At 48.6% G+C, this 15507-nt stretch overlaps 1 pseudogene; it reads left to right on the top strand.

The window, feature by feature from the left end:
- Positions 1 to 15507, top strand: part of LOC115640678 — a 16319-nt pseudogene extending 812 nt beyond the window's left edge.

Here is a 15507-nt window from a genome sequence, read left to right as displayed (position 1 = left end):
TCCAGCAACTACACACATGTAAATACAAAAAAAACAAACCTATGGTCTTTCTATCTTTGTACTTACAACTTGGAAACAGAAGATTAGAAAACAGGAGACAGAAATCATCTCATAGCCGAGAGAAAGTACAGGCAGAACACTAGAACAAAGAACTCAGACAGAAACTTCCCTCCACCCAGATTTGAAAAAGTCTTGTTTTCTGATTGGTCCTCTGGTCAGGTGTTTCAGGTTACTCTTTTCCAGGTGTAAGAGACATTAACCCTTAGCTATCTGTTTATGACAGGTCCATGTCAGGGAGCACATATGTACTAGTAGAACTGTAGACATCTGATCCGGGGAGCTGGAGACTGTTTCATTTGGCAATAAACCTGGCCGGATGCCTTCGTACCTTATCAGGGTCTGTGGTCCTTGAGGTTTCTCTCGGGATCTGCTGTGCCAGAGGAACACGCACACACACAGCTGACTGTTATGATCATTGAACAGCATGCTCTGCAACTTCCTGCCCTTCACCTGGCTCTAGGGAGAGGAGAAAATACCCCAGCGATATACCTCCATTCAGCCGTCCATTCTCAGCTATGCAGCTATGTCCCACCATCTCTCCATCTTCAGCTATATCCATTCTCAGCTATGTCCCACCATCTCTCCATCTTCAGCTATGTCCATTCTCAGCTATGTCTCACCAACCTTAGATATATCCATCCATCCATCCATTCAACCCTCCATCCTTGATCATAGAATCATAGAATATCATGGTTGGAAGAGACCTCAGGAGGTCATCTAGTCCAACCCCCTGCTCAAAGCAGGACCAATTCCCAACTAAATCATCCCAGCCAGGACTTTGTCAAGCCTGACCTTAAAAACCTCTAAGGAAGGAGATTCCACTGCCTCCCTAGGTAACCCATTCCAGTGCTTCACCACCCTCCTAGTGAAAATTTTTTTCCTAATATCCAACCTAAACCTCCCCCATTGCAACTTGAGATCATTACTCCTTGTTCTGTCATCAGGTACCACTGAGAACAGTCTAGATGCAGCTATGTCCCACCATCCCTCCATCCTCAGATATATCCATTCTCAGCTATGTCCCGCCATTCCTCCTTCCTCAGTTATAGCCATCCCTCCCTCCATCCATTCATCCTCAGCTGTATCCATCCATCTCACCATCCATCCTCAGCTATATCCGTCTGTCCATCCTTCCATCCATCCTCAGCTGTATCCATCCATCTCCCTCAGCTATATGCTTCTGTCCATCCATCTTCAGCTATAGCCATCCCTCCACCCATCATTATCTGTAGTCATCCATTCAATCCTCCATCCTCAGCTATACCCCTCCAGCCAGCCAGCCATTCATCTTTGATGCCCTCTGTCCATCTGTTCTCAGTGCTAACCTCTCTGTCTTTCTGCTACAGACATCCTAGGAAATGCCTACCTCTCCTGTTCTTCAACACAGGCCAGAACCCCAATATCTCCCAGCAGGCCCTAAGTGCCTATGCCTAGGCGGTAAGTACTGCTCTGTCTTCTGTTGGCTGCAAGGGAGCCCTGTTCTGCAGGGAGTGGGACAGAAGGCTTAGTAAAGGGCACTCTTCTTTAGGAGCCAATGCTGGTGCCAGTGCTCCAGCACCATGCTGGAGGTGCTGTGCTGCAGGGAGCAGGCAGGAGGCTCTGTAGGGGGTGTTCTGACATTGTTTTCCTCTCCACACTAGGAAAAGGTGGATCCTACAGCATCCTGTAACTCAGACCTGCACCTCAACAGAGCTACAGTGAGAAGGTGGGAGGGAGGAGAGCGGAAAGTGTGATTGAAAGGCATTGGGGCTCAGTAGGGGTGCTCTCTTCTGGATGTCAGTGCTGGCATCAGTGCCCCAATGTGGTTCTAAAGTTGCACTGAGCTGCAGGAAGCAGGGCCAAGACTCAGTTGAGGTGCCTTCTCTTTGGCTGTCTAGTTAGAAAGAGCTGTGATGTACTCTGGGTGTGTGTCTATGTCTGTCTGTGTGCCTGCTGCCCCCTGTTGGAAGGAATGAGCTCTGCTCAGGGTGTCTGTATGTCACTGCTACTTTCTGGTCTAACCACTAGACCCCTCTTCCCTACCAGAGCCAGGAACTGAACCCAGGAATCCTGTTTCCCTGCACATGCTGTTCTAACCCAGTGGACCCACCTCCACCTTGAGCCAGGAATAGAAACCAGGACTCTTGGCTCCCAGCCCCTTCACTCTAACCCACTAGACCCCCTCAGGCCTGGAGTAGAACCCAGGAGTCTTGGCTCCAAGCCCTGCTGCTGTAGGCATAGGATTGTGCTGTGTTTCTCTTGGATCAGCTGCATAAATATGAGGAGAATTACACGGAGGCCCTGGAGAGTTTTTTCCATGCAGCATCCTTTGAGTCATCCTGGCCCAAACCCTGGCAGCCCCAGCAGCAGCTCCTAGATTTCCTGGAGTGCCTCCTGGAGAACATGGTAGAGCATCCACCCTGCTCCCTGCCCTTCCCTGCCTGGACTACCTGGAGACATATCTCAGTCAGTGACCCTGCCATCCTTCCTCCCCATGCAGAGCAAAGTGAAGGGTAACAAACTGCAGAGCACACTGGGAAGCCTGCACCCATCCCAGCTGGGCCCCTGTGGGGATGGGCGGTACCAGGGGTCCTTGGGCCAGAAGGTGGCACTGGAGCATCGGCTCCTGAGTGCCCTGTAGCTGTGTGTGAACATTGGGGCCATAGTTCTGGGCAGGGTGGTCTTCAGCCTTACCATAGATGAGAAAGTGCCCTTGTGAGTACCGGCCTGTCCATCCATCTTTAGTGCTTTCTATTGATGTCATATATCCATCTTCCGCGTCATCTATCTGCCCATCCTATTATCATCTGTCTGTCCTGAGTTCTGTCCATACGTCCATCCTGCTATCCATCTGTCAGTCCAGAGCCCTGTCCATCCATTCATCCTGCTATCCTTCAGTCCTGAGCTCTGTCCAGCCTGCTATCCATCTGTCAGTCCAGAGCCGTGTCCATCCTGCTATCCCTCTGTCAGTCTTGATCTCCATCTGTCCATCCATCCACCCTGCTATCCATCGGTCACTCCCAAGCTCTGTTCATCCATCCATGCTTCTTCAGTTCCATCCGTCCATCCATTCATCCTCATGACCATTGGTGTGGCCTTCCATCCATCCACCTATATATCCTCAGCACCATCCATCCATCACCTCAACTCCTGTCCCAACATCTTGCTCATGTTCTTGCCTGGTTTCCTGGCAGCACGTTCAGCCTGGCTGACTCTGAAGGCCCCTGTTTTGCTGTCACTGTCTATAACATGGTGCAGTGCTGGGGTGTGGTCATCGGTGATTTGGTGGCCATCCCTGAGCCGCACATCTAGCACCACCACATCCAGCACCAGTTCAGACTGGTCCTTAGTGCTGGAGGGATTCATAGGCCTGGCCCCGTGGGGAAGGAGGGATATGGGAAGTCACCAGAGATAGCAGGTTGAAACAGGACTGTAGCCCTTCGTCAGTTAAAGGATTAATCCCCACCCTTTCCTCACACCCCTCCCTCAATCTGTTGTTTCCTCCCACCCCCACTACAGTGGTGGGAAGCATGAATGAACTCGAGACTTCCTATCTGCAACACTTCCTGTGTGGAACATTTGACCTCAGTTACAGGACCACGGTCCCCGGAATGTTGGGGCCACAGACCCTGGAATTGGGGCCTATGTCACCATAACAACATAAGAACGGCCATACTGGGTCAGACTAATGGTCTGTCTAGCCCAGTATCCTGTCTTCCAACAGTGGCCAATGCCAGGTGCTTCAGAGGGAATGATCAGAACAGGCAATCGTCAAGTGATCCATCCCCTGTCCTCCACTCCCAGCTTCTGGCAAACAAAGGCTAGGGACACTCAGAGCATGGAGTTGCATCCCTGCCCATCCTGGCTAATAGCCACTGATGGACCTATCCTCCATGAATGTATCAAGTTCTTTTTTTAACTCTGTTATAGTTTTGGCCTTCACAACATCCCCTGGCAAAGAGTTCCACAGGTTGATTGTGTATTGTGTGAAGAAGTACTTCCTTTTGTTTGTTTTAAACCTTCTGCCTATTAATTTAATTGGGTGACCCCTAGTTCTTGTGTTATGTGAAGGAGTAAATAACACTTCCTTATTCACTTTCTCCACACCACTCAAGATTTTATAGACTTCTATCATATCCATATCCCCTCTTACTTGTCTCTTTACCAACCTGAAAAGTCCCAGTCTTATTAATCTTTCCTTATATGGAAGCTATTCCATACCCCTGATCATTTTTGTTGCCCTTATCTGTATCTTTTCCAGTTCCAATATATCTTTTTTGAGATGGGGCGACCAGATCTGCATGAGTATTCAAGGTGTGGGCATATCATAGGTTTATATAGAGGCATTATGATATTTTCTTGTTATCTGTTCCTTTCCTAATGATTCCTAATATTCTGTTAGTTTTTTTGACTGCCACTGCACAGTGGGGGCAATGTGTGTTTCCCAGCCCCCTTGTTATGGGGTAGAGGTGGAAGTGCCTTTAAATTGAGGGAGGGGCATCACAATTCCCTACCCTGGTGTTATCCACCCCCACATTCAGGGAAGCAGAAGCCCACTAGTTTCACAGGAGTGCATAGCAGGGAAAAAATTAATTTTGACACTTGCTGGAAGACTGGGCACCTCCTCCCTCACTCGAGCACATCTTAGTCTTCTGTAGGAAGGTGGGGGGATGACACTCTGGCTTTTCAGGTTTTTACAGCTGCCTAGGGGATTTGGGCTCCCAACACCTGTTAAATTTGGGAACCCAGATCCCTTAGGCAGGTTTAAAAACCTCAGCACATGAACTGGAAATCATCATCAGTAGGATCTAGAGCTAATGTGCCCTGCCTCTTAAATGGGTTGGGAAATTTCAACCCATTATGTGCAAACAGTCATCAGTAGGATTCAGAGTTAACGACCTTTCTGACTGACTTCTCTTTCTCCACAGTACCCCCAGAGCTTCTCCTTCCCTAGAATCCTCATGGAGACCCCACTCCTGCTGGTGGTGAGCAGCAAGACGCAAAGACCCTGTACCCATCAGCTACTGTGGCCTACCACACACAGAGCAAGTGAGGCCTGCGAAGAGGTCATCGATGCGGGGAAGCGAGTATTGCTCTGCACACAACACTGTGTTGACAGTGACTTTAAAACTCCGCAAATCCAGAGAGAGCCATCCTTCTTCACTATTAGGACGATAGGAGTGACCCATGAGCTATGGGTAACTGGTATTAGGACTCCATTGGTGACCAGGCGCTCCAGGTCTGCTTCAACTTTTGGCCTGATGGCATATGGCACAGTTCGGGCTTTCAGATATTTTGGTGGACTGTCAGGTTTAATGTTCAATGTCACAGTGATTCCCTTCATACTTCCCAAATCATCTCCAAAAACAGCAGCATGTTTCCTTAGTATAGGGCTTAGACTGGTTTCTTCTTTAGTCATCCGATGCACTTCTGCCCAGTTCAGCTGAATCTTCCCAAGCCAAGACCTACCCATTAAGGCTGGATAGTTACCTCTCACCACAAACAGTGGCAATTTGGCAGCCTGTCCATTGAGCTTCACCTTAACATCAGTAGTGCCCAACATGGGCACAGCTTCTCCCGTATACGTCTTCAGAACAGTTTTTGTTGCCTTAAGCGGAAGATGCTGTAGCTTTTCTTTATATACAGTCTCGGAGACCAGCGAGCCAGCTGCACCGGTGTCCAGTTCCATGCGTATAGGTTTGCCATCCAATAACGGGGTTACCCAGTATTTATGTGAACCCACTGCCAAAGACAAAACATGCAGTGGCACTTCCGCTAGCGATGAGGTGTCACCTTGATCATCCTGGGTCTGCTCTAGGGTATGCAGGGTTCCTCTTTTTGTTGGCCAGACCACAGGCCTCTTTTTCTTTTGTTTACAGGCACACTCAATGTGTCCCTTTTGCCACAGTGTGGACACACCAGGTCCTTACACCAGCATTCTGATGCCTGGTGACCCGGCTTACCACAGCGGTAACATTCTTGACTCTGCACAGTTTTGTGGGTAGGTTCTTGTGACACTTTTTGCACCCTAGGGGATGCACCGATGTATTGCGCCTCCCTTGTAGCCAGTTCCATGGAGACAGCGATATCAACAGCCTTCTGTAATGTAAGCTGAGCCTCTGTCAGTAGGTGCTTCCATATAGCTTCACTGTAGAGGCCACACACTAACCTGTCACGCAGGGCATCATTTAACATCTCCTTAAATTCACAGTGTTCTGCTAGCTTTTTTAAAATTGCTACAAATTGTACAACTGTTTCATCCTCTTTTTGGTCTCTTTTGTGGAACCTATGTCTTTCAGCAATTACCAGTGGTTTTGGGGAAAAATGGGACCCCAGGATTTCCACAACGTCACTGTAAGATTTAGTCTCAGGCTTAACAGGGTGTAAGTAGTAAGCTGCGTAGCAGGGAGTAGGTTTTAGCCCCTACAACACTTAAGAATATTGGCACCTTCTTCACTTCTGTAATGTCATTTGCAATAACAAAAAGCTCAAAACGCTGAGTATACACATGCCACTTCTCTATATTCTAATCAAAAGGTTCCAGTGGCCTGGTCAGAGTAGCCATGATTTTTAGTTTCACTTTCACAGTCAGTGCAAATAAGCAGTTTTTTTGTTTGTTTGTTTTTTTTACCTTGATTTCTACTTCCTTCTGTTACTGGAGCAGCACCGGAATCCCATCCATTGTTGCCACTTGTTATATCCTTGGGGGCAGCCGGTTTAGGAAGAAATCACTTGAGGCCGGACAGCAGACAGCTAACAAACCTACCATTTATTTACACACACAGAGCTCACCTAACCGGCCGCAGCAGGGTAGGCTATCCCCTAATAACACTGGTCTACAATTTTTGAGAAGTCGTCTGCTTCAGAGATAAAATGTGCTATTTATTATGTATTTTGATGTGCTGAATTCAAATATGACAATTAAAACAACAATTGGCTACTGTTTCTAAGATATTTAAGTTTTTACATTTTATGTCTATGTATATTGTGTAGATAGTAGAGTTTTAATCATAAATTGTAAACCTAGGTCTTTTCATGTGTTTATGGTTGCTTTATATGATAATATTTCACCTGTCCTGTTTATGTAACACTTTAAAAAACAGCAAAAAGGTTATGTAAATAAAATTTATTATGAAACAAAAGGCAAAAACTATTATGTACATAGTTTAGTCCTATTCAGTGTCTACTTGGCGTTTCTTGGCTTGTCTCTTGTATTCTTTAAATGGAGCATCTCTTGTCACTGTCCAGCAATAGTCTGCAAGCATTGATGGGCTCCATTTGCCCTGACAGCCTGCCAGGAGATTCCACTGCTGTAGTCTGGAACCCAACAGCTCTGCCTTCCTCTTGGGTAGTTCCAAATCCCTGACAAGGTCATTCAGTTCACCTTGTGTTATGAGGTGTGGTTCAGAGGAGGAGGATGGGAGAAAATTTGAGTTTTGTGATATTGATGGTTCAGGACCAGAAGTTTCATCCTCTTCCTCTTCCTCGTCTGACTCAAGTGAGAATGATTCTGGTGCATCAGGAACCGGCAGTCCTTCTCCGTGGAGTACTGGGCGTATAGCTGATGGAATGTTTGGATAATGCACAGGCCACTTTTTCTTCTTTGACACACCTTTCCCAACTGGAGGCACCATGCAGAAGTAACAATTGCTGGTATGATCTGTTGGCTCTCTCCAAATCATTGGCACTGCAAAAGGCATAGATTTCCTTTTCCTGTTCAACCACTGGCCAAGATTTGTTGCACAAGTGTTGCAGCATATGTGTGGGGCCCACCTCTTGTCCTGATCTCCAATTTTGCAGCCAAAAGAAAGGTGATAGGTTTTCTTAACCATAGTGGTTATACTGCGCTTTTGTGATGCAAAAGTCACTTCACCACAAACATAGCAGAAGTTATCTGCACTGTTCACACAAGTACGAGGCATCTCTGCTCACTTTGGCTAAACAGAAATTTGTCCCTTTGCAAAATCAAACACTGACAAATAAGAGAGCACGACACTGTATGATTTCTAGAGCTGATATAGGGCAATTTCTTCAGCAGAGTGATGTAAGCTTCGTTATGATTGCATCATCCATGACATCTAGGAATAACATGATGCAATTCATATCATGTATGATGTAATACCAGCTTCAGATTGCATCATTCATTGTTTTTCCTAAAAAGCAAGTACTGTCCAAACCCAGTCATAGATTTATTCATAGATCCAGTCAAAGATGTATTTTAGTCATTTCTGGTTTAAATTGAGATCCCTTCCCTTTATAACCCACTTATCCTCCGCCATTTCCAAGTCAAGGGTCGTATATACTGACCCAATAGCATATCTTGAAAACTAGAGCCAATCAACAATTTTAAGCATCATTTTTGTTCTCAGTGACCCAGAATTAGTAAAGTTGGACTACATTTATTTCAGAAGCATTTTGGCTGTAGAGCAGTGTAATCTAACTCAGTTGCCATGGGAACAAAAACCATGACAACCAAATACACAACAGGTGGAGAATCCATGAAGATGAAAGAAAATCCAACCACCAGTCATTGACACCTGATGGCCAGCACCCTGTGGGAGATGGATTTCCTCACTTCTCAGCAGGGAGGCCGAGAAATACCCCCCAGCTCCAGAACAAAGGACTGGGGAGGGGTGGGGGGGAATAGGGGTTCAGTGCTAGAGGGAGTTGGGGTTCACACCTGGGGACTGACCCAGGGGATCAGACACAGCTTGAACATGGGGTTGACTGCAGCATGGCTGGGCCTCTGGGCTGACCAGAATGGACCATGGTTTAATTGTGCTCCCCAAAGAACCCCATGTGCTGTGTGCCAGGTGACTAACAAACCCAAGTATTTTTCTGAAGCGGATCCTCCTAGAGACCGTTCCAAAGCTGGGGCCGTAGCACCGACCCTGGGGCTCTGTGACAGATGGTGGTAGAGGTGGGATGCTGAATGCACTAGGAATATTGTGACCTGCAGCAGTAAAACGAGGGTAGTCAAAGGACACAGGAAGAGAATGGCGTATAACCAGCTCTCGAAGAAGAACATCATCAAACTGTGATGGAATGGAGGGGTGGGTGCCGGAGAGCTCAACAAGGCGGAGCTGGTTTCCCAGCTAGAGAAGGTTGATTGGACCCAGGCAGGGAGCCAAGAGGGTCTGAGAGCCACCGAGGTGGCAGCAGGGCTAGCTGGCCGGGAGATGGAGCAAGCTGAGACCATGTGAAGCAGCTAAAACAGGAACTGGAGATGGAGAAGGGGAGGGACAGGAGAACCTAGAGAAGGGTCACTGGGGAAAGTCCCCGGATGCCATCTGCACAGGGAACCTGATACCAAATGGTTGCCCCCACATAAGGAGGGGGTGGCTGCCCTGGGACACACTTTGAATTGCCGGAGCTCCACACCTCAGTCCCACTCAGGTGTTGGTTGGTAACTGCCTGGTGCATGTCTGGTTACTTGCTTTAGCCAGTCAATAACTCTCTTCTTCCTCTTCCACAGTGAATAAACCTTTCGCTTGCATATTACAGGACTGGCTAAAGATGCTGTCTTTGGTGTAGGGTCTGGGGCACCAACTGAGCTGGGGTTAGTGACTGGCATCCTGGGACTGCAACCAGCCTGACTGTGGTGTGATTTTTGGGACCATTCATCATGAAGTCCAGTTTGTCTGGGTGGCAAGATAGACTGGAGAGGCTAAGGGGTAAGACTGTCACATTTGTTACTGGCCTGGTGAAATTATACAACAGTCCACCACTTTGGGATGTCTGCCCTGGTTTTGACAGTCTGCCCTGAGATAGGCACTCACAGTCATGAACCACACAGGACATCATGACAATGAGGTGAGCAAAGCGTCCAGCATCCTGACTCTCCAAAACACCTGCTCTAACCCACTAGCCCTTACTCCTCTCCCAGAGATGGGGAGAGAACCCAGGAGTCCTGGATCCCAGCCCCCCTGCTCTAACCACTAGACTCCACACCCCTCCCAAAGCTGGAGAAAGAACCCAGGAGTCCTGGCTCCCAGCCTCATTCTCATGCCATGTGTCCCGGGCAGGTAAGGCTGGAGTTTTGCAGTGGGTGTCTTACTGGTCAGATTCCAACTCCCCTGAGCACCTAGGGAGCAAAAAAAGAGAAGAGGAAGATATTAATGAATGTGTAGGAGCAGATGAGTGTGGGGACTTCCAGAGGAATTGCTGGGACAGTAGCTCCACCCACAATTCCCCAAACTCCACCCACTGCCCCAGGACAGCCCTGCTGTCCTCATGCCAGCCAAAATTCCACATCTGTCCTGGGAATGTGGAATGGGAATGAGGCTGGCAGCCAGGAATCCTGAGTCCTATCCCAGTTGTGGGAGGGGAGTGAGATGGGATAAGGTGGTATCATCAGTCTTAGGGACAAGAGTTAAGGTTGTCATGGGACTAAGGTTATAATGGGGTCATGGTTAAGAATATCCTTGGCTGAAGGTTCTCATGGGGGTGAGGTTCTGGATTGAAATGTGGATTTTTCTTTCTTTCCCCTTTTTATTAAGATTTAAAAAAATATATCAATCTAGCTAAATTTCAAAAGAAAATGTTGCTTCAAAGTGAAAAGTGCAAATGGTTCCTTTGGAATATGTCCAAGAAACACTTCCACTTCTCTGAATTTTTTTTCATCTGAAACTATTTGGCGAATTCAGTCTGAATATGTGACGTTTTAGTCGACCCCTGTCATGGTATAAACCCCCACTCTGAACCTTAGCGTCCAAAAGATGGGGTATCAGCATGAATTCCTCTAAGCTTAATTACCAGTTTAGTACTTGTAGCAGTGCCACCAACCATGAATTCCAGTGCCTGGTACACTCTGGTCCCCCCAAAACCTTGCCCATGGACCCCCAAGACCCAGTCCCTCTGGACCTTAACACAAGGAAAGTAAACCCTTTCCCTCACCATTGCCTCTCCCAGGCTTCCCCTCCCTGGATTACCCTGGAAGATCACTGTGATTCAAACTCCTTGAATCTTAAAACAGAGAGGAAAATTCACCTTCCCCCCTCCTTCTCTCTCCTCCTCCCAGACTCTCCCTGAGAGAGAAAGTAATCCTAACACAGAGAGAAAATTAACCTTTCTCTCCCCCTTCCCTCCTTTCTCCCCACCAATTCCCTGGTGGAGCCAGACCCAGTCCCCTGGGGTTTCACCAGAATAAAAAAACAATCAGATTCTTAAACAAGAAAAGCTTTTAATTAAAGAAAGAAAAAACAGTAAAAATTATCTTTGTAAATTTAAGATGGAATATGTTACAGGGTCTTTCAACTATAGACACTGGGAGTACCCTCCCAGCCTAAGTATACAAGTACAAATTAAAATCCTTTCAGCAAAATACAAATTTGAACTCCTTCCAGCCAAATACACATTTGCAAATAAAGAAAACAAACATAAGCCTAACTCGCCTTATCACTTAGTACTTACTATTTTGAATCTATAAGACCCTGTATCAGGGAGATTGGAGAGAAACATGGTTGCACATCTGGTCACTCTCAGAACCCAGAGAGAACAACAACCAAAAACTAACAGCACACACAAACACTTCCCTCCCTCAAGATTTGAAAGTATCCTGTCCCCTGATTGGTCCTCTGGTCAGGTGACAGCAAGGCTCACTGAACTTGTTAACCCTTTGCAGTCAAAAGAGACATGAAGTACTCCTGTTCTATTAACCCGTAACTATCTGTTTATGACAACCCCAAACTACATATTTCAGTGAATAAATATATCAATCTAGCTAAATTTCAAAAGCAAGTGTTGCTTCAAAGTGAAAAGTGCAAATGGTTCCTTTGGAATATGTCCAAGAAACACTTCCACTTCTCTGAATTTTTTTTCATCTGAAACTATTTGGCAAATTCAATCTGAATATGTGACATTTTAGTCGACCCCAAACTATATATTTCAGTGAATAAACCATATCTCCAAACGGTGTCACTCAGCTGTGCTGGCTAGCACAAGAAATACACAGCTCTAGACAAAACAGCCAGCACACCTACGTGCAATACCCTGGCTTGGGTTCCTCATTGCTAGGGAGTGTGCAATGCTTTGCTTTGGACAAAGTACCGTGGGGTGCCCCATATCCTTTCCTCGCAGCTTGCAGCTTTTCTTCCAAATCAAGGTGGTTTTCCCACTCAGCTAGCTTTCTCTGACTTTGTCTGTCTACAGTTAAACAGGAATCTCCTCTCAGCTATCAAAGCATGCCCATCTCCTCCCCTATCATTCCGGTCTTTGCCTGGCTTCTGCCTGAAGTTTCCTGCTTCTGTGAGTCTTCTCTCCAGTTAATGTGTCATCATCTCAGCACCTGGTGTCTCTGCTTCTCCCTGGTTGATTTTTTTGCTTCCCCCTGCTTGCACAGGAACCGGAGGGGTGGACTCTGCCAATCTCAGAGAACCCAATTTCCAAGGTGTGTCTGCCGGAATGGGTGACCATTTAAGGTCTAACGAATGAACATTCTCCCTAGTTTTGCTGACCCAGCCCTCCCCGGTCAAGAAAACGTTGGGCTCCACATGAAGGCTCCACAGCCCAACAATTTCATAATACCGACTTTACACAATCAGCTGGAATTCCCGAGCTGGATGGGGCAGATCCCCAAATCGTCACTGGAGTGATGCCAAGAGAAGAGCGACAGAGACAAAAAAAAAGAGTTGAAAATGACACTTAAACCTAAACCCCACTATAAACTCAATCTCAACTCCCATGATACCCTTAACCTTAACCCCATAATAACCTTAACCCCAAGCCCCATGATATCCTTCACCTTAACCCCGCAATACTCTTAATCCCATGATAACCGTAACCTTCAAAGCCATGATATCCTTCATGTTAACCCCATGATACTCTTTACCCCATGATAACCTTAGCCCCAATCCGCACAATACCCTTAACCCTAAATCCATGATATCCTCTACCCCATGATAACCACATCCCTCACCTAGGCACTGTCCTTGTCACTCTCTTCTGAGCACATTCAGTTGGCAATAACAGAGGGGAAGTGAAAATCACCACCCAGTGACCTGGGCCATCACACTTTTTCGTTTGGTTTTCTAGGACGCCCGTACTGGGGTGACACCAGGCAGAGCAGAATGAAAGCAGTCACAACCTGTTCAGCATGTTAAATTTAGCAGCTGTTATTTCTTTGCTTAGGTTCCCAGAAAATCAGTCTCCGTTATTCTCTATAGATCTAGGGAGGGACACACAGATGCCCATAAAAACCTGCCCCGGCACTTACATTGCCCAGTCGGGCTTTGGTCGGAGCACTGGAGGCAGCTGCATGCAGCCAAGACAGGCCTGGGGAAGGCTGAGCCATGGGGTGTCTCTGTTCCCCAGTGGCCCTAGCACTGCTGGTGATGACCCTGCTGCAGGGTGAGTGTGGGGTGGGGATGTAGGGGGAGGGGAGTGAGATACAGATTGTGAGGGAAGGAATTGGGCTAGTGAATAACAGGGGGATCAACCCCTTGGCTCCTCATAGATCCTCCAGCCCATCCGCCATGGATTTGTGCATTCAGTCCTGAACTGCCCCTCTCAGATCAACGGGGAGTGTTGATTCTTGCACCTACTGGTGAGAATTGTGGCTGGTGCTGAGGATGGCAGGGCTGCTCTGGGGCAATGGGTGGAGCTACTGGCACTCAGTCCCCTCCACACACCTTCTGCAATGCCTGTGAATAGCCCCCTCACCCCCAGCACACACATTAATATCTTTCCCTTCTCTTTCTTCACTCCCTAGGTGCTCCGGGGACCTGGAATCAGATAGGTAAGACACCCATTGCAAAACTCCGGCCTTACCTGCCCTGGGCATGTGCCATGAGAATGAGACTGGGAGCTGGACTCCTGGGTTCTATCCCCAGCTCTGAGAGCGGAGTGGCGGCTACTGGAGGGAGGGAGAGGGGCTGAAAGTCAGGACTCCTGGTTCTTTGCTCTTCCCATTTCAATGCTGTTCCTCTCCAGGGTGTGGTCAGCCCAGAATCTCTGGCCGAATTGTTGAGAGAGGGGACGCCGCAAGGGGCCAGTGGCCATGGCAGGTCAGCATCCAGTACAATAGACACCACTGTTGCGGTGGGTCCCTCAGCCCAGTGGGTTGTGTCAGCAGCTCATTGCTTCCTATTGTGAGTAACTGGGATGAGTAGGGACCGGTACAAACGACAGACGTCCTGCCTGGATCTATGCCAGGCACACCTTCTCTGGATGGCATCACTGTGTGGCTGTTCCCCAGATGCCTCACCCCAGAGGTGGCTGCATCTCAGAATCAGGTGGACCATCCCCATGCGGCGTCCTGGGTGGTTTTCTTCCAGCTGCCCTGCCCCAGAGGTGGCCGCCTCTTACCGTCAGGTGTTCCCTGTACCCAACTGCATTTTTGCTTGTATTTGCAATCCAGTTTCCCCCACTGATCATTGCTTTCCCTCTGCTTCCCAGCTCTTTCCCCCAGTCTGCCTATCGTGTGAACCTCAGGGAGCACCAGCAGTCCAATCCCTCCCCGAGCTGGGTCTCGTCCCCTGTGCGCCAGATCCTTGTCCACCCCGATTACAACAGGGGGACCCGTGCAGCCGACATTGCCCTAGTGCAGCTGGCGGAGCCAGTACGACATACCGACGAAATCCTCCCTGTCTGCTTGCCTGGCCCCTCCGACTCCGTCCCTGACAATCACATGTGCTGGGTCACTGGTTGGGGGAGAATAGACTCTGAGGGTAAGACAATCCCCCAGGGGAGATGCTATCACTCTGTGACTCAAGCCCTGTGCTCCTGGAGCCCTGTGATTCCTGCTGCATCACGAAATAATCCCCCCCCAGCTCCCTGCTGCCCCCTGCCAGCTGGCTACCCCCGACTGGCTGTATCCCTCAGCCATCTGTGAGGCAGCTAATCTATTGATCTCAGGTGGGAACCTTGTGTTTTAGATACAAATGGTCCCTGCAGTGGAACCCCCCTCTGGGGGCAGCGCGGCACAGACTGGGTCCTATGGGGCTGGGTGCGGCTCTGGAAGCTGGGTGGAGGTGGGGAATGGATGCAGGGAAGTGAAGGGAATATGACATGGGGAGGAGATGGGGTGGAGGATGGCTAGAGGGGAGGAGAGTGAGTGGGGGAGGTAGCTGGGGACAGGAATTTGTCAGGCATGGGGGTGGGTTACAGGAGGCGATGGATCCAGTACCCTGGTTCTCTCCCCTCCAGTCTCTCTCCCACCCCCCAAGATGCTGCAGAAGGTTCAGGTCCAGCTGATCGACACTGCAGCCTGCAACGCCCTCTACAACATCGACACGGCCTCGAACATCGGCAGGGACCACATCAAACCCGACATGATCTGTGCCGGCTATGCCGAAGGGCAGAGGGACTTCTGCCAGGTGAGCGAGGTGTTTGGGTTGGGTGGATGCACGTGCGCCCCAGCCTGGCTCCCTGTTGCCATCTAGGGCCTGCAGTGAGTAGAATGGCTGCTGCAGCCACAGAGCTCTAGACCCAGCTTCCTTCAAGCAGGCAGGAGCACCTCTGACTTTTAGA

This window comes from Gopherus evgoodei, unplaced genomic scaffold (assembly GCF_007399415.2).
Source record: "Gopherus evgoodei ecotype Sinaloan lineage unplaced genomic scaffold, rGopEvg1_v1.p scaffold_32_arrow_ctg1, whole genome shotgun sequence".
Classification (NCBI taxonomy): Eukaryota; Metazoa; Chordata; order Testudines; family Testudinidae; genus Gopherus; species Gopherus evgoodei.
Note: the sequence above shows the minus strand (reverse complement) of the source record. Positions and strands in the feature narration are given on the sequence as shown.